Source organism: Triturus cristatus, chromosome 6, assembly GCF_964204655.1.
Source record: "Triturus cristatus chromosome 6, aTriCri1.1, whole genome shotgun sequence".
Taxonomy (NCBI): Eukaryota; Metazoa; Chordata; class Amphibia; order Caudata; family Salamandridae; genus Triturus; species Triturus cristatus.
The window spans coordinates 138,617,968-138,630,984 of record NC_140589.1 but is presented as its reverse complement, the minus strand read 5'-3'; positions in this window follow the sequence as shown (position 1 = coordinate 138,630,984).

The following is a 13,017-nucleotide window of genomic DNA, read 5'->3' as shown; positions in this document are numbered from 1 at the left end:
AACCGCAAATGGTAAATGCGGCATGTACGAGTGCTTTATATATCGTTCTAGCTATGAATGCACTGCGTACACGTTATTCTGCTTCACTACGCGGGTTCCATTTTGGAAGCAGTGGCCATCTTGTCATTGCCCTCACATAGGCTATAATGGAGTAAATACGGGCCTCACAGTACATGGGCTTTCCCTCTGACTTCTCTGTGACCTGGGCAGCTGGCTCTGCTGCCCCAGGTCAAACCGGTCTCACGAGCTCCCCTTCCTCCGTCCACCTGTGATTAGCATCAGGGCTTGACCCGTCATAAAACCCTTTCATTCTATACAATCTCCCGGCTAATCTCTTCCACACCTGCTTGTTCCTGCTTTATGACTTGTTTCCCAAAACAGGAGATGCTCATGTTTATTGGGGGGTCTATTGACATCAAATGTGGGATCTGAACCTTACTGTGTAAATCATTGTGGGCTGGCCGAACTGGAATGTGGGATGGTCATCATGACTCTGCTTTTTCGTTTGTAATGTATACTTATAATGGCCATATCGTAAACCAAGGAATGTGTGCCTGGAGCATGATATTTTGTACTTAAGGAGAAGCCCGTTCCTATGATTTTCAGCAGTCTCCTGAGAACATACACGCTGTTGTACTTCTAGGATACCTGTCATTGGTCTGCAGCCAATAAACGAATCTTTGACTTCACCCAGAAGACTCTGTGTTTCTGTAGGTCTGGAACAGGGTGAACCCAGAAGTCATAGGGTGTGTGCCCCTGCACCGCTGGGTCTAAAATACCCAGTACTTCACCTCCGTACAGACAGGAACCAGAAACACCCACCACAGGCACACCAGTAAGGGAGACTCTGAGAATCATTAAAACAGAAGTTATGACCCCAGAAGTAAAAAGAAGAAATTCACTTAAAGAGAAGGGAAATAGGGTCGAGAACGAAAATTCTAGAGAACTTGCAGAAACCACATTGGAGTTGACAGAGAAAATAAGGGAATTGACGAAAAATCTAGAAGCAGTTACAGTCCCTGTGACCATAGGTCCTGTTATGCCTATTTTTGAGAAGCAGAAAAACAGTGAGCATGGGCTAACAGTTCCGTATGTGAACCAAAGACAGGCAGAACAGCCCCTGATGAAAACGAAAGAAAGTTCCTGGGAACATGCTATGGGTAAAGGTGAACTAAATGTGTCAAACAATCCATTCTATTGTTCCGATACTGCTGAGAGAAGCCGAAGGGTAGAGGGATCAATGTTAGAACCACAGAGACTGACAGAACCAGGGAATGCAGAGAAGTCAGTGAGCATAACTACTGAAGATTTGAATGACTGGCTAAAAGGTTTGCAGGATAAAGAAAAAGAATCACATACCATTGATGTTGCAAAATTGAGGATGGTGCTAGAAGAATTGATAGTAGGGACAATTCCCACCGAAAAGCTGAAAAACTACCAAGATGAGGAACTACTGTTCCTCTGTAAGAGTATCACTTGGAGAGCGAAGAATTTACATGACAGACTAGCAGAGATAACCAGTGAAATGGGAATTGACATGGACAAGGTAAAAGCTTTACAGAAGCCATACCGAGTGGATTTTACAGAAAAAGACATTGAGAATCTGAATTCCGCAGGAAGAATAGGGCAGATTAGGGATATAATCACAGTATTAAGGAAATGGGGAGATGTGGACAAATGGAAGAGCAGGTGGTATAGGAAGCGAGATGACATCTCAGACAGAACATTTCCAGCGTTTCCTGTGAGAGAAAAGGAAAAGGTGGTAATGGAGTTCCCTATGAGAGAGATTCCAGGAAAGGGAAAGGGTAACATTGAGGAAGCCAAGAAGAAGTTTCCCTGTCACAACTGTGGCAGGTTAGGGCATTGGAAATCCGAGTGTAAAAATCCACCTCTTGCTAATGATGAAAATCCGTCATTAAATCCACAGGTGCAGTGTGAGGGGAGTGGCCCATCGCCGCAACAGCAGAAGGCTGTTGGTCTACAGAATCAGGTGCCAAAACCGCCCTTACCACAGAGCCGAAGTACACAGAGATATAGCAAGGAAACGGGATTCTACAATGAAGAACAGGTAAACAAACCGCAACGCGCGAGCGCTATGTCACAATATTGGATGCACAATGACGAAAGTAAGCCAGAAGAAATCTATTGACGGTGCCGAAAAGAGGAAGCAGAGTGCGTACTTGGCGCATCTCTAGAAATAGATCAGACAGGACCATTTGTTGATGGGAAAGTTAATGATGAAAACATTACTTTCTTAGTAGACACTGGAGCTACACGATCCACTGTCAGATCAGCAGATGTGAAAAATCTTCCTCTTTCGGATGAAACAATCCAAGTAGTTGGTGTGTCAAACACCCAGATTAAAACGTACCTTACTGATCCTGTAAAGGTCAGAATAGGGACATTTTCAGACATGCATAGATTCGTGGTGTGTGACACCAGTCCTGTGAATCTATTAGGGAGGGATTTGTTGTGCAAGATGAATTGCACCATATTTTGTACACCAGACAGAATAGCCTTTGAAACACCAGACGAGGATGTCTTGTATAAAATGACCATAGCTAACCGAGAGTGTGAGGTTGCTGGAACCTATGCAGTATTCAATCCAGATGAATTGACCCCAGAATTGAAACAGACAGTGAAAGCAGCGGTCTGGGACTTCACTGGGGAAGATGTAGGCCTGATGAGAAATGTAGACCCAGTGAGAATCGCTGTAAAAGAGGGAGCTGTTTACCCCAACATTCCACAATACAGACTAACCCCAGAAATAATAGCAGAGGTAACCCCTTTGATTAAGAAGATGATCCAGCAAGGAGTGCTGAGGGAAATAATGAGCAGTCCATGTAATTCGCCTATCATGGGACTGAAAAAGCCAAGTGGGAAATTCAGGATTGTGCAAGATTTGAGAAAGATTAACAAGATTGTTGTTTCCTGTTGTCCAATTGTTCCAAATCCCTCAGTTATTTTATATCAAATCCCACATGATGCAGAATGGTACACAGTAATTGATTTGTGTCATGCTTTCTTTTCCATTCCGTTGCATCATGACAGCCAGACACTTTTTGCATTTCGGTTTGGAAACCGTATTTTGGCATGGTGCCGAATCCCACAGGGATACACAGAGAGCCCCTCTATTTTCAATCAGTTGTTAAAGAAATCTCTGGAAAGTCTCACTATGCCTGAGAATTCTGTTTTAGTTCAGTATATTGACGACCTACTGGTGGCATCAAAGACACGTGAGGCTTGTGAAACAGACACCATAGCTTTGCTAAATCATTTGGCAGATGGAGGGCTTAAGGTATCTCCAACAAAATTGCAATACTGTAAGAAGGAAGTGACATACTTAGGTCATAATATTGAGAAAGGCCTGAGAAAAGAAACCATAGACAGAATCCGAATCATTAGAGGAATGAGAGCTCCAATGGCCCAAAGAGAAGTGAGAATGTTCCTAGGAATGGTTGGTTATTGTCGTCAGTGGATAAGTAATTTTTCCCTGATTGCCAAACCATTAGTGAAATTGACAAAAAGTGAGGTAAAAGACCCACTTGAACTGAACAAAGAGGAATTGGCAGCATTCAAACAGCTGAAGAACAGTCTTTGCGAAGCCCCTGCACTGGGTATGCCAGACGATGAAAAGGAGTTTGAGCTATACTGTAGTGAGCGAAATGGGTGTGCACTTTCAGTGTTGATACAGAAACATGGAAGACAAAGGAGGCCAATAGCCTATTTCTCGTCAATGCTAGATCCAGTGGTGATAGGTCTGCCAGGATGTCTGAAAGCTGTAGCGGCTACATGCCGAAGCCTAGAGCAGAGTGAGGGACTAGTGATGGGGTATCCAGTAAGAGTGTTTGTACCCCATAGTGTGGCGATCCTTTTAACAAGGAGTCGAACACAGTTCATGTCACATAGTTGGCTGACTAAGTATGAAAAGGTCATTCTAGGTGCAAACAATGTGAGTCTGGAAAGATGTGTGAATGTGAATCCATCTACACTTTTGCCTGATGCAGAGAGAGTGGAGATAAGAGAAGAAGCTGATCATGATTGTCTGGATGTACTTGATTACTGCATGAAACCTCGTCCTGATATAAGAGATCTACCGCTGCCAGAGAGCGATCATGTGTTTTTTGTGGATGGATCCTGTTTGAGAACGGATGAAGGAGTGTTGAGCGCAGCCTATGCAGTATGCACAGTTTCAGCAGTTATAGAGGCCTCGCCCTTGAAAGGAGTTAGATCTGCTCAAGTAGCAGAAATAGTGGCATTAACCAAAGCCTGCAAGATTGGGAGGAATGCAAGAGTGACAGTGATGACTGATAGCCAGTATGGCTTCGGAGTTGTCCACGATTTCGGCCAATTATGGCTGCAAAGAGGTTTCCTGACCTCAAGTGGAACTCCCATAAGGAATGCAGAAGTGGTTGGAAAATTGCTTGAGGCAATACAAATGCCCAAAGAATTGGCTGTGGTAAAATGTGCTGCTCATGGACAAGGTAGTGATTACATCACTACCGGAAACCGGTTTGCCAATGACATGGCTCAGTATTGTGCCCGAAACAAATATTCGATCAATCGGTCAAAGGAAAAGGAAATGTCTTTTTGCTCCATAATGTTTACTAACGTTGTGGGAACATGGGATGAAGTGAGGCAATTGCAGGATGAAGCAGTAGATGAAGAAATGAGGCAGTGGGTAAAAGCAGGATGTGCACCCAGGGAAAAGGATCATGTGTGGGTCTATCGGGATGGAAGACCAGTAATGCCTGATAACATGATGTCAACCATGGCTCGGATGTATCATGGCCAAGGACATCTGGGAAGGGATACCATGATAAGGGCCTTTAAACAGACCTGGTATAATCCAAAATTCAGGCTGATTGCAGAGAGTCTCTGTCAGAGATGTTTGACATGTCAACAGTACAATCCAGGAAGAAAAACAGTGGTGAATCTGGGTACCATAGATCGGGAGGGAGGACCTTTCACCAGAATGCAAGTAGATTTCATTGAAATGCCCCCTTATAACAAACTGAGGTACGTTTTGGTGGTAGTTTGTCTGTTCTCTAGGTGGGTGGAGGCATACCCGACCAGAAGAAATGATGGAATCACAGTGGCCAAGCTATTGTTGAGGGAATTCATCCCAAGGTACGGGTTCCCAATAACCATTGAATCAGACAGAGGAGGACATTTCTACAATGAGATCATGAAACTAATTTGTGAAGCATTGGGTGTACAACAGAAACTGCATTGTGCCTACCGACCAGAGGCTTCTGGTGTGGTCGAGCAAATGAATGGTACCATCAAAAATAGAATTGGAAAAATGTGTTTGGCCACAGGTTTGAAATGGCCTGATGTCTTGCCTCTGGTTTTGATGACCATTAGGTCTACTCCAGATAGAACCACAGGTTTGAGTCCACACGAGATCATCATGGGACGTGCCATGAGACATGTGTTTGTGCCAGTCAACAAGCTGATGACTATAACTGATGACATGATTTTGGATTACTGTAAAGGCCTGGCTGACGCAGTTCATTCTGTGTTTCACCAGGTTGGAGCGGATGCCACCACACTTGAAAAGAAACCAGCCCATGATTTGAGCCCAGGGGACTGGGTAAGGATAAAAGTATACAGAAGAAGAAATTGCCTGGTTCCAAGGTGGGGAAGGCCAAGACAGGTCATATTGACCACAACAACTACTGTGAAGTGTGCAGGACTGAAAAACTGGATACATGCTAGTCACACTCTGAGAGTTCCAAATCCAGCAGACGGCATTGGGAAAGAATACTTTGACGAATCAGAATCAAGTGATGAGTCAAGCAGTGAAAGCCTAAAAACAAAAGAAAATCCTGAAAGGGGGGAGAATGAGCCAAGACTAGTTCAGACCCCCAGAGAAGACATTTTGAGAAAAAGATTGCAGATTTCAGATACTTCAGATTCTGGAGATGAGCAAAACGCCAGTGGTGAACACAGAAAAAAGAAAAGGAAAGAAAAGAACATCCAGTCAGAAGTACCCTTTGCACCAGATGAAAGAGTAGAAGAAATTCCACCTGAGAAAATACTGGAAGAAGAAGAAGAAGGGACAGTTGCAGAAAGAGAGGGAGAGATTGCGGAAAACCCCCGAGGAGGTGTAGGGAACTGCAACACCCAGATAGGCGAAGGGACAATTAGTCAGCAAGAAGATTGCGTGCCGGAGACCCGAGGAGGGACAGAAGTAGGGCCAACCCAAGAGGTGGAAAAGGAGACTTCTGAAAAAGAAAAATCAAATGAAACGGAATCTGAAGACAGTGAAACAGAGATACCAGAAGGTCGAGTTCTGAGAAAGAGAACTTGGATCGAGGAAAGAAACGGCAAAGACGGCAAACCAAGAAGGAACGCCAAAGGAGACATTTGGCCAAATAAAATTAAGAAACTGAGATACAGATTGATACGAGCTAAACCCTCAGAGGCTGAACAGGTGAATGAAGTAACTAGTCAGCGTCCAGAGAAAGAGGGAGAAACAGAAGTGTCAGAAGCAAAAAAACAAGCAAGAAAGCCAAATCAGAAATATAAGTCACCTGAATGGATGTACGTGGCACTGCCTGAACAAGGAGAAGAGGCAGATAGTCAAGGAAATCCAGAGGAGACTTGGCTGAAACTGATAAAAGAAGAAGAAACTGGGAAAATCCTGAGAGTTATCTTATCCGACATTGGAGAAGAAGCGGAAGATCAGGAAATCCTGCATGTGGATGACGAGAAAGAAGTGAAAGACGACGAAAGGCCAAGCTGAGTCATTTGGGCAATCCTTGTAGGAATACACAGGATTGAATAAGAAAATTGCAATATTTGGACAACCTGATAAGTTTTAGCTTTAAAAGCTATAAGAGGCGGAGTAGAAGAGGCTAAGTCAAAAGACACGGTTAGATCTAACAAGGTGGCTAACATAGATGATAATAAGAGTAGATGTACCTTCGTGAGAAGATGGTGCAAGACATGTTGCTGTTGTACAGGAATATTAATGCTTCTTTGGAGCGTACTCAGTCTTTTGATCTCTTTCAAAGTAACTTTAGATACATTAGCAGGACATACTGAGAATATGACTAATATAGTGAAGGACTCACAAAAAGTAATACCGGTTAGAACAAGCACAGAGCATGTGCATCAAGATAGGTCAATAAATGATTTTTCTAGTAATGTGTTTTCAAAATTGTTGTATGAATATGTTAAAACAATGGAAGTCGGGGATTGCTACGTCTGCATGCAATTACCTGCATCTGTTTCAGAAGGGGTGACCTATCATCACCTCCCAGCAACTTATGGAATAACATGTAGCGTCTTAACTAGTATATTTTATCAAGTAGGAAAATTAGAGTATAATTTGTCTAACATAGATAATATTCTTGGACGATTGCCCATGAATAAAGAATTAAATCCAGCTAAGGAAGCTAATACATTAGGAGAAATTTTTATAGAGACTAAAGGACTAACCTTAGAGTATATTTTTAAGAACAATTTAACTTGTAGTTTGAAACCAGAAGAGAAAACATTCTTGGATATGGTTGAGGAGAGAAGATTGAAAATACACAAGAATGCAGAAGGACATAAAGAAGGGGAAAACATTTGGGCAATAGATGGGAACAGGGAAACGCAAGGTGATGTTAGACCAACAATAGCTATAGATTCACCACAGAAAGGCAAATTAAGCATCATGAGAGAAAGATCCCAGTATGATTACATATACATAGGGACAAGTGAGTGTCATGATACATACTTCATTGCATCCGGATGGGGATTTAGAGGTGGAGAAGACCCAGTTTTTCCTGGATTGTATTATATTTGTGGGAACAAGGCTTATTACAGGCTGCCTGACCATTGGTATGGCACATGTTATGTAGGCCTGGTCTTTCCAAAAATCCTTCACATGGATAGAGTAGAAAACAGTGGACCAAATAACCTACTAATACGTAGCAGAAGAGAAACCTGGTTAGAAATTGTAGGTGATGTTTTTGGAGCCTTGATACCAGCAGTGGGAATATCTTTGAATGCAAATAATATTCGTAAGCTGTCCACCATTGTGGATCGTTTGTCAACAAGCACAGCTGGAGGATTTCTATTGGTAAACACTGAATTAGTTGCCATGCGTGCTATGATTATGCAAAATCGACTTGCCCTTGATATTTTATTGGCAAAAGAGGGTGGAGTCTGTGGAATGCTGAAAGTTCAACATTGTTGCACTTACATTCCTGACGAAAGCAGAGATCTGAAAGTCTATATCAAAAATATTACAGAATTGCATGATGAAATAAAACCACTGGAGGTTGAAAGTATCTGGACTAGAATTAGTAATAAGATGGCTGCTATAAAGACTTTCTTAGGTAAATTAGGTAGTACTATAATAGGGAAAATATTATTTCCATTAACCTGTGTGATTTTCGTATTATTACTACTTAGATTAGGATGCATGTGTTGTAGATATAGAAGAAATAAAAAGAAGGTTAAAAGAGAAATTTACAAAAAGAGAGAAAAGAAACCAGAAAAAGATCTCAATGAAATAGAAATGGAAGAGTGGAAGGAGAGTATGTGTGATAAAACCCAGAGAGAAGATGAAAGGGAAACAGAATTTTAATTAAGCAAAAAGACATTTCAAAATTTCCGAAAAAGGGGAGATAAATTGAAATTTGGTGGGTTGTTTTGGTGGTGATAAAATCACCAAAGGGGGGATTGATGGGGCGGGTAAAATAAAAATATTTTGATATACCCAATCCATTTATATAAGTTTTATTAAAATGACTAAAGAATAAATTCTAATGAATAATATTGTGTGGTAATTGAATTAATCAACCTTATTAAACAAGAGAATACACGTGGGAATGCATTTGCATGGCTAAAATAATAAGTGAATTAAGTTTGTACGCATATTAAAATTTATATGTTTAGCTTAAGCAGTGTTTATGTGATTTGCGCTTAAATAAATCAGCATTAACGGCTTTAAATGTCGCATATGGCTGGATAAATGCATACACATAAGGGTATTAATGAGGGAATAACATTGTTTTAGTCATTTCTATGTATTAATTACGTTTGTGTTTCTTTTACCTTAAGTTGACTATTTCGGCCTGCTAAAAGATGGCCGCCGACTGAATCCTCACTAAAGTACATGACTTCATGCAATTGACAATGGAGGAAGGCGTCTGCACTGACTATGTAGTGTCCTCGCCTTGAACCCCTGAACCAGGTCCATGAAGACTACTCTGGGCGAGATGCCAATGTCCCTGAACACGGAAGAAAATGTTGCAAACTGGGAACCAAAAGCCACCTATTCACAATAGACTGATACTTTCCTGACCTGGGAACGATTTTCCCATACGCCTAGTTTAATACATCATCCGTATGAGAACTTTTATAAATTGTTTCTTTAAATTTGGGACGGGGCTGAATTCAGCCAATGAAAAGCCTAGAAATTATGAAATGTATCTCTTATATGTAAATTTCAGTATAAATATTAGTAGTCCAGAGAGGAAAATTAGGTTACCACCCAATGAGCTCGAGACGCACCCTGATCGATGCTACTCTATGCGATTCACCACGCTGACAGCAGAGGACGGGACGGTAGAATCTTTGATGAATTTCTGAGGACCAATTCCTGACTTAGAGAACGACAATTAGCCAGACTAGGTAATTATGACAAAAGATACTATTGCATTTTTTTGGATTTTAACCTGCAATTTAAATTAGATAAAGAAAAATTATTGTTTGAAGAACTGTGTTGGGTGGTTATTTCTTGAAATGTTTATTGATTAATGTAAGAATTGAAGTATTACCATCAAATTACTAAAACAACTAAATGATCCGATTGACCTCCGGATGGAGGAATTGTTAGGGTGAAATTTAATAGATATGGTTTCCTCCATCCAAGGAATAGAACTGTAGTTCGGAATAATTTGAAGATCTCTCTGTAGGCACGGATAGATTGATGAGAATGAATGTTGGTGTTATGGGCCCCACCAGCGTGTGATGTCTGTATGTGCGTGTGACTGTGGAATCATTCCGTCCGTGGAAGCAGGTGAAGATTTTGTGTTCTGAACTGCACCATGTGCAGTGCAGAGCAACCTAACCTTTCAGGAGGAGGAGGTGCCTGTGCGCAGTGCGCACTGTCTCCTCCTCCGCCGCGACTGCGCGCCTCTCTAGGCAGTGGCGTCACTAGAGACTCTAGGTCGGGTGCAGGCGGCTAATGTCATTCCGAATCCCGCATGCGCATTGGGCCCTAAAAGTGCGTGTGACTGGCCTGCAGCAGCATCACGAGTGACGAGGAAGAGCAGAGGTTGACCACCCATTTCTGGGCCGCCATAATTTAATTTTATTCCAAGGGTAGCCGCCGAGCGACGTAGCCCCCCCCCCCCCTGTCTGCCACCAACACAGCAGGTGAGTTTCTCCGGCAGACCGGCACCAATTGATTAATGGTCATGGGTCAGGTGCGTGGTGGTCAAGCGGTTATGCTGCCTGTGCGATTAATGGTCATGGGTGGGTGGTGGTCAAGCGCAAGCGGTTATGCTGCCTCTGTGATGCAATTAATGGTCATCGGTCAGGTGGTCAAGCGGACCGGTTATGCTTATGCTGCCTGTGCTGTGTGTTGTTGTGAGTGTCGACTTTTGTGACTTCTTGAGCAGGGTGTAGGGCGGAGGCAGTGCGTAGCGAGGTGGCCTGCCTCTCTGATCACTGCCTCTCTGATCACTGATTACATCTTCTTCGAGTTCTGGGCCCATCTTTTGAGCTGTCGGGACTCGGTGCCTGCGAAGATGACTTTCAGGAACAGCAGCTCTGTGTACATGCTGAGGCCTCTCGCCTGCTAGCGGGGCAGTTCTTCTCTGACTCTTACTGAAAACAGTGGCTGCAAGACGAGGTTCTCACTCTCTTTCCTCTCCTTTCTTTTATTTGCACCCCTGTGAAATGGATCCAAAAAAGAAAATCACTTTTGCTGGAAATCAATGTCGTATTTTTCTGACATTTAATTCCAAAGTGCAGCATCGGGAATAAAAGTTGAAAAATATTACAAATAACTAAATAAAGTAAGACAGAGTGGTAGCAAACTGGCCAGATTAATTTTATTCACACCCAAACACATTAGCGCCACGTTTACAGAGTTTGACAGTGAAGCGCTATTTTTGTTGTCTTGGCTTTGTTTTCCCTGGGCTTGGAACTAGTGCACCAATCCTGGAGGTATTGCAATGTGAGGACTGAAAAACAAAATTTGTACTGCTGCTCTGCATCTAGAGATGTTGTCTTTTTTTACCATACTGCTTACGTTTTGTAAGGATTTAAGCAATGGCCATTGAAATGGGTCCATTCAGAGCCCTGTAGTCATGTCCTTAACTTTTCAGGCAAAAGCACTCACTGATTTCTGAACAGTGAGTGTAAAAGTGTTAAGGTAACCATGTTGTTCCTGCTTACATTTCACATGGTTTGCAACATTTTGCATTCCCTATGATTGTTTGCTTTTTCCAGGATGCTGTCACTTATGTTTTGTAAATGTAGGCCACATATTGCTCTTGCCCAGTGTGTAATTTAAATTGAGCCGCATACAGGTGTTTATAGCTGGCAACAATTGGGTTGTAGTTGAAGGCAGTCTGAGTTTTTCTCAGTGGGGCAGTATGGTGTTCAGGGGGGGAGAGGATGTGGCACTATGGCCAGAGCTGCTGAATTTGGAACTGGGGAACCAGGTTCAGCCTTAATAACCAGTCCGCCAGACCACTCTCCTGAGAGAGCACTATCTCATGCTAGACCTTAGAATGCTTCTCAAGACATTAGAAGCCCCGGTGTCGAAGCACCAGCAGTTGGACCCTAGCATGACAAGTGTAGGTTAACCTTCAAGGCTTGTCCACCACTATTCATACTGAAGTTCACCTCCAGTCTTGAGGGCAGGCCTATGAAGCAGCACACCCTAGAACAATAGTGACCCTGTCACTGAGATCACAGGACCCTTGAGAAGGGCCAGCTCTAGGGCGGTGCAACCGGTGTGACCGCACCAGGTGCTGACTTTAGGTGGAGGCATCATTTTTGAAAGTATATTATGGTTTTAAAAGCGCTTGCTGCCTCCTTCCTGGCCTCCAGCAATTTTCGGTAACAATAAAAATGTCATGATGACTGTGGTGATTAATGTTTTTCGTAGAGAGAGATCGGAATTTTGTCTAATGGAAGATTTGACTCATGGAAAGGTAGCTCAGAGGGTTAATGTACTTGCTGCAAAGAACATGTACCATGCAGATCACAAAGTGCACATAATGTAAATAGGCCAGTGGGCTACTGCTTTTGTCAGAGAGATCCTTTTGTTACTTGCAGTTTATAAGTTAAAATCCTAACATAGAACAGTGAGTTATTAACTGTCATCTCCTCCGCAGCAACACAAGTCACATTTTTTATTAACTTTTGATACTTTTGAGCTACAAACAATTTATTAGTTTAAATGGTCAGATCATGCTGCAGATCTTGCATTATGAGGCAAACATAGCAGAGCCATTATTATTTACATTTGCAAACTGGGATTTTTAGCCATTCATGTTTGAACTGCTGTTGTGGAAAAGGGAGAAGTGCTGATGACAGAAACTCCATGGCTCGGAGACAAATGGCTTGTGCTTTTTATCGTATTTGGCGACATTCTGTGATTAGAAGTATATCCCACTTTGTGAATACATTTTACTGTCAATAACTCGTTATAACCTTAAATAATCAATCATGTGTATCCATTGGTTGATAAAACTGGGCAGTGAAACCAAACAAATACAAAAAATTGGGATGTTTGCGCATTCTGGCCACACCTCTGGCTCCGCCCACTGATCCAATCCTTGGGTTATTCCCACCCTCTGATTCTCCGCACACATTTCCCCTACTTTTTTCCCCCACTTCGACCACTGATATATCGTGTTGCCGGATAGTTGGAACACCACACCAGTACAAAGTACCATACCTATGCTATTATAAATTCCAATAAACTGTTGACTAGCAGGTAGCCCACTGTACAACCTGATTAATGAGTCATTATCACATTGTTGTTAACAGGAA